The sequence below is a fragment of the Scyliorhinus torazame genome, chromosome 27 (assembly GCF_047496885.1).
Source record: "Scyliorhinus torazame isolate Kashiwa2021f chromosome 27, sScyTor2.1, whole genome shotgun sequence".
Lineage (NCBI taxonomy): Eukaryota > Metazoa > Chordata > Chondrichthyes > Carcharhiniformes > Scyliorhinidae > Scyliorhinus > Scyliorhinus torazame.
Window position 1 is genome coordinate 37,876,653 of NC_092733.1, and position 6,333 is coordinate 37,882,985.

Consider the following 6,333-nt stretch of genomic DNA (forward strand, 5'->3'; position numbering starts at 1 on the left):
ATCACTATAGCCCTGCCATTCTTCTTCCTGCCCAGCTGCGCAGCAGAGCCAGCCACGGTGCCATGAACCTGGCTGCTGCTGCCTTCCCCTGGTGAGCCATCTCCCTCAACAGTATCCAAAGCGGTATATCTGTTTTGCAGGGAGATGACCGCAGAGGACACCTGCACTGCCTTCCTACTCTTGCTCTGTCTTTTGGTCACCCATTTTCTATCTCCCTCAGTACCTTTCACCTGCGGTGTGACCAACTCGCTAAACGTGCTATCCACGACGTCCTCAGCATCGCGGATGCTCCAAAGTGAGTCCATCCGCAGCTCCAGAGCCGTCAAACGGTCTAACAGGAGCTATAACTGGACACACTTCTTGCACGTGAAGGAGCCAGGGACAGTGGACGTGTCCCTGAGCTCCCACATCGCACACGAGGACCATGACACGGGTCTGAGATCTCCTGCCATGTCTTAAACCTTCGGTTAACTTCAACAATTTCAATTTCAACAAAAAAAACAACAAAGAAAAGGTAAATAAATACACCAATGAAAAGAAACAGAAAAACAGAAACACTACTTACCAGTCACTTACCAGGGATAAAAAGCACTTCCCCCCCCACCCAGCTTCGAATTCCCACCTAGATTCAAATTCCCAAACTCAATCTTAGCTGTGTCTCACTCCTGGCTCTGTCTTCTCTGGCTCACTGGGAGAACTCACTGGGAGTGAGTTTACAAGTTGCTTTTTTTAAACTGTCCTGAATTGACTCCCCTCCCCCACCTGCTTTTAGATCAAGGTAGATTTAAGTGACTGACACTTAACTGCTAACCAGTTATGTGAGTGGGTGGGGCAGCCCTTGTTAACCCACACTGCACAATACTAGCTTAATTTAAATTAATTTAAACTCCTGAAATTTAAAAGGAGATGCCTCACTGATTTATTTCAATTCCCACCTCGATTCAAATTCCCAAACTCACTCCTTGAAACAGACACATTTTAACCCATTCCACCGAGTGCAACTTTGCCCTATCAACTGTCTATCCTTCCTCACAGGCTCTCTGCATATTATTTCTGTCTGTTCAACGGCTACCCTATCCTCTGGTCCATAGCTCTGGTTCCCATCCCCCTGCTAAACTAGTTTAAACCCTCCCGATGAGCTCTAGCAAACCTCCCACTCAGGATATTGGTGCCCCTCCAGTTTAGGTGCAATCCGTCCTTCATGTACAGGTCCCACCTTCCCAGAAGATATCCCAATGATCCACATATCTGAAGCCTTCCCTCCTGCACCAGTCCTGTAGCCGCGTGTTCAGCTGCACTCGCTCTCTGTTCTTTGCCTCACTTGCACTTGCACCGGTAGCAATCCTGAGATTACTACTCTGCTTGTCCTGCTCTTTAGCTTCCAACCTCACTCCCTAAAATCACTTTTTAGATCCTCATCCCTTTTCTTAGCTATGTCGTTGGTGCCTATGTGCACCTATCACTATGGCTATAGTAAGAATCTTGTAGACTAGACATCCCTGACCCTGGCACCCGGGAGGCAACAAACCTTCCGGGAGTCTCGTTCGCAGAATCTCCTATCTGTTAGAGGGCACCACGGTAGCACAGTGGATAGCATTGTGGCGTCACAGCGCCAGGATCCCCGGTTCGATTCCCCACTGGGTCACTGTCTGTACGGAGTCTGCACGTTCTCCCCATGTCTGCGTGGGTTTCCTCCGGGTGCTCCGGTTTCCTCCCACAGTCCAAAGACATGCGAGTTAGGTGGATCGGCCATGAAAAAAATTGCCTTTAATGACCAAAGAGGTTAGGAGGGGTTATTGGGTTACAGGGATAGGGTGGAAGTGAGGGCTTAAGTGGGTCGGTGCAGATTCAATGGGCCCAATGGTCTTCTGCACGGTATGTTCTGTATTCTATGGGACTCTGCATTCTCCTGTGCTACTGTGTATTGTGAAAGTTACAGCTTAAGAACATTTAGGCACTTCTGCTCTTTGTTGGAAAATGTCTTGCTCTCTCTTTCTCTCTGATTGTTGGAAGCAAGTCAAGTCAGCAAAGATACTGTAAAAAAGGAAGCAGGAGAACTCCTTTCAGAAGGACCAAGAATCTCCAAACCAGATTATCAACTGTCAAAGTCTGTTTATCGGAATCATACTTTTCATGCGTATGTCCGTGTTGTATTATTTTCTTCTCACGTTTTCGTAACTAATAAGGTAACTCTTTCATTAACTGAAAAAAGCATGATGAAATTGCCATCTTTTAAAACATGAATACATTTGACTGGAAAAGGTATCCTCGAGGGAAGGAATACTTTTTAAACTAATCTTGTTGCAACCAGCCGAGTGGGTTCAATAACGTTCATCCCTCCTCAACTGGGAGGATAAGAATTTGGGTGTACCCCTCCAGAATCATAATAAATTTGGGAGACCTCACCTGGCGACGGGTCGAAACACCATAGCACGGGTTGGGTACAGAGTCAATCTTATTTTTAAATTTGTTCATGGGACGTGGACATTGTAGGCTGTGCCAGCATTTATTGCCCATCCCTAATTGCCCTTGAGGGGGCAGTTAAGAGCCAACCCACATTGCTGTGGGTCTGGAGTCACATGTAGGCCAGACCGGGTAAGGACGGCAAATTTCCTTCCCTAAAGGACATTAGTGAACCAGATGGGTTTTTGACGACAATCGACAATGGTTTCATGGTCATCATTAGACTTTTAATTCCGATTTTTATTGAATTCAAATTTCATCAACTGCAGTGATAGGATTCGAACCAGTGTGATATGGTACACATTAAGTAATGGCATGATGGGAAAACTGGTCAATGGGAAGACTGGTCAAAATGTTTGATACAATGTAAGAAAGGCTGAACTACTCATTCCAGCTCACCAGGCCCATGTAAAGAATGCTCACAGTTCACCAGACCCCTGTAAGAAATGCTGCCCTAACCATTTCAGACTGTAAGACTGATGAGGCCAACTCTGCATAACTTGGAGTCTGAAAAGATCAGCGAAGGTCAAGCCATTCCAAAACACCGGACCTCGGCAACTCCTGATAAAACTAACTCGTCATAACCCAGGGCCGTAGGAATTAAACAAGATAAGTTCAGGAAGAAGTAATTCTATTCCGACCTTTCAATGTTCCCTCCAAGGACAAGATAATGGTATGAGTGATGTGACCAAAAAAGGTCTGTTCTATGCTTCCGTTTGTATTTCCGATCAAATTCCTGACTAAACTGTTGTCACGCAATCTTGATAATGTTAATGTATAAATATTGAGCTAATTCTCTGTAAAAACGCGGAACTTGAGAAGGACTCAGCAGTTTTGTTGACTGCACTCTGACTTCAAGTTTCAGCCATTACTCCATGCAATCTTTTCATAAATAAAGCCTTGGTATTTTGTCTTAATGAGTGTGTTGAATCTTTCTACTACAGAAGTGGGAAAATATTGGCTTTGGCATCAGGGTCTGCAGTGCATTCCCCTAGGTTTCTGGTTTATTAGTCCCGTGATAATACCACAATGCCACCGCCTCCCCTTACTCTACTCTGTCCCAACAAACAATTCCAGGACTAATATCATAATATCCCTACAGTATAGAAGGAGGCCATTTGGCCGATCGAGCCTGCAGTCTACCTAAGCCCAATCCCCTGCCCTATCCCTGACCTAACCAGGGGAAATTTAGCATGGCCAGTCCACCTAACATGCACATATTTGGACTGTAAGAGGAAACCGGAGCACCCGGAAGAAACCCACCCAGACAGGAAGAACGTGCAAACTCCACACAGTCAGTCACCCAAGGTGGGAATCGAACCCGAGTACCTGCTGCACTGAGGCAGCAGTGCTAACCACTGTGTCCCCTTAGTGGCAAGGGTTGGATCCAGAGGAAATATCCCTCTGTATTATCCCTTCAACCTAATGCATCTGATATCTGGCTTGCCTGCTTCCACTCTATCCAAACACTTTGGTAAGTCATAGTGAATCCAGAATACTCAGATTTGCGACCCGTGTCTGAGCAGCGCTGCATTTAGAGAGTCCCTGCAGTGGATTTCTCTTGCAATTTGCTGTGTTTTCCCCATGCTTTTCCACTCCCAAATCCATCTTTAACTCATTGCTCTCGGACATATTGGCCGGAAATAGGAACAATTAACTGTTAGGAAGCTGAATTCAAGGCATTAAGTTTAATTCCTGAGTTCAAACAGCGGTAATATAAGTTGACAGGTTTCCTGGCCTGAACACCCAAACTGCATATCGTGAACAAAGGTTTAACTCAGTGAGGAATTGGAGATCGCAGGCTGGTAGGAATCTATCACTAGAGGATTCTCCACTCCATAAGTTTGCAACAATCCAAAGTGCCAGGGCATTTCAATGGGAAAATCAACTCATCTGGTTCGCAGCCTCCCGAACGACATGTTGTTCCAGGTCTGCTGCACCGGCCCAGGTATGCTGTAATACAAATTAGACAATTATTGGTCATTCAGTACTCAGGCACAGGAAAATAATGAGAATCCACAAAGTTGGGTTCGTCATTGTCCCTCCAATTATATCTGGGCCACACAAAACCGTGGGTGCTTTTGCTTAATAAAACATGCAACCTTCACAGACTCACTCGTCATTCTGAAACACATTCAATGACTTACTGCAAAGTACAAGGAAAGAATAAAGACTCCCAATTTTATGGCACTTTTCATGACCACCCAACCTCTCAAAGTGCCTTGAAAGGAATGGAGTACTTTGTGAAGTGTAGCCACTATTGTCACAGTAACCAATAGTGGAGCTCCCAATAAACAGGGGCTGGATTCTCTGTTTTGTCGACTACTTTCTCCAGCCGGAGCTGAATCACTTTTGGTTTGCGTTGCCGCTGGGAGCGGTGTCCAGAAGTGAGTCGCTCTCCCCAGTCATGCAAATTTATGCAAGACTAGAATTGAACCTGGGTCCCTGGTGAGTCCCACTGGTCCCACTGAGTGAGGCAGCAGTGCCTTCCAGATATTTGATAGAATCAAACAGTGACGATCCGAGAACAAATAGCTTAAAAAATGTCTCCAAACAATTTTTGAGATATTAGAGAAATTTACAATTGCATACCTGAGAATCGTCCACGGAACCCGCCTTGGGCAGGAATGAATAGAATAAGCACCAGGATTCCAAGCACCAATAACAACTCTTTCTTCATCTTCTGTGGAATTCCTCAGGGCCAGGCAGAGATGACTGGAGTACAGAAGTTTCATAAGCGGATGTGGAAGTAATTCTGGGTTAATGCGATTCTCCCTGTGTGGCAGTGAATCAGTTGGCAGCTTGATTCAGTTGATGCTGCTCTGCTTTCAAGTTACATGGTTCTGCATTTTGGTCACACTTCACGTCTTAACACATGAGCTTCGAAGTGAGGACATGCCAAGTACATAAATAGAACATTTAAGGCATGAATGGACATTATGGTTATGCTACTGAATTCGTAATCAGAAACCTGGATTAACAACAGGAGGTGAGAATTAAAATCCGATCAGGGCAGTTGGAAAATTTCAATCAATTAATTAAATAAATTTGAAATAATGATACCAATCCAATTGTTCAATTTTGGGATTATTGTAGCTTGAAGTATAGTGCAGGAAGTGTTTGAAGTGTTCGTAAACCCTGATACCCAGAAGTTCAGAACTTGAGGGTGCAACACGTGGTGAGAATTTCAACACGTGGGGTGACATTTTCCAACCCCCGCCGGGTCGGAGAATCGCCGGGGGCTGGCGTGAATCCCGCCCCCGCCGGTTGCCGAAGTCTCCGGCACCGGAGATTCGGCGGGGGCGGGAATCGCGGCGCGCCGTTTGCCGGGCCCCCCCCCCCCCCGCTCGATTCTCCGGCCCGGATGGGCCGAAGTCCCGCCGATAAATTGCCTGTCCCGCCGGCGTAAATTAAATCACCTACCTTACCGGCGGGACAAGGCGGCGCGGGGCGATCTGGTGGCGGGGGGTGCCCCCACGGTGGCCTGGCCCGCGATCGGGGCCCACCGATCCGCGGGCGGGCCTGTGCCGTGGGGGCACTCTTTCCCTTCCGCCTTCGCCACGGTCTCCACCGTGGCGGAGGCGGAGGAGACTCCCTCCACTGCGCATGCGCGGGAAACTGTCAGCGGCCGCTGACGCTCCCGCGCATGCGCCACCCGGAGATGTCATTTCCGCGCCTGCTGGCCGGGCAACAAAGGCCGTTTCCGCCAGTTGGCGGGGCGGAAATTCCTCCGGCGTCGGCCTAGCCCCTTAAGGTTGGGGCTCAGCCCCCAAAGATGTGGAGCATTCTGCACCTTTGGGGCGGCGCGATGCCCGTCTGATTGGCGCGTTTTGGGCGCCAGTCGGCGGACATCGCGCCGTTTCCGGAGAA

The 6,333-nt window shown here is 47.7% G+C and overlaps 1 long non-coding RNA gene across 1 annotated transcript; it reads right to left on the bottom strand.

Moving 5' to 3' along the window:
- Positions 1-4,136: 4,136 nt before the first annotated feature.
- Positions 4,137-5,359, bottom strand: LOC140403406 (uncharacterized). Its single transcript, XR_011938302.1, has 2 exons — positions 5,056-5,359; positions 4,137-4,416 (listed from the first exon to the last, which is right to left on the bottom strand). It is a non-coding gene; the product is annotated as an uncharacterized lncRNA (long non-coding RNA).
- Positions 5,360-6,333: the final 974 nt, after the last annotated feature.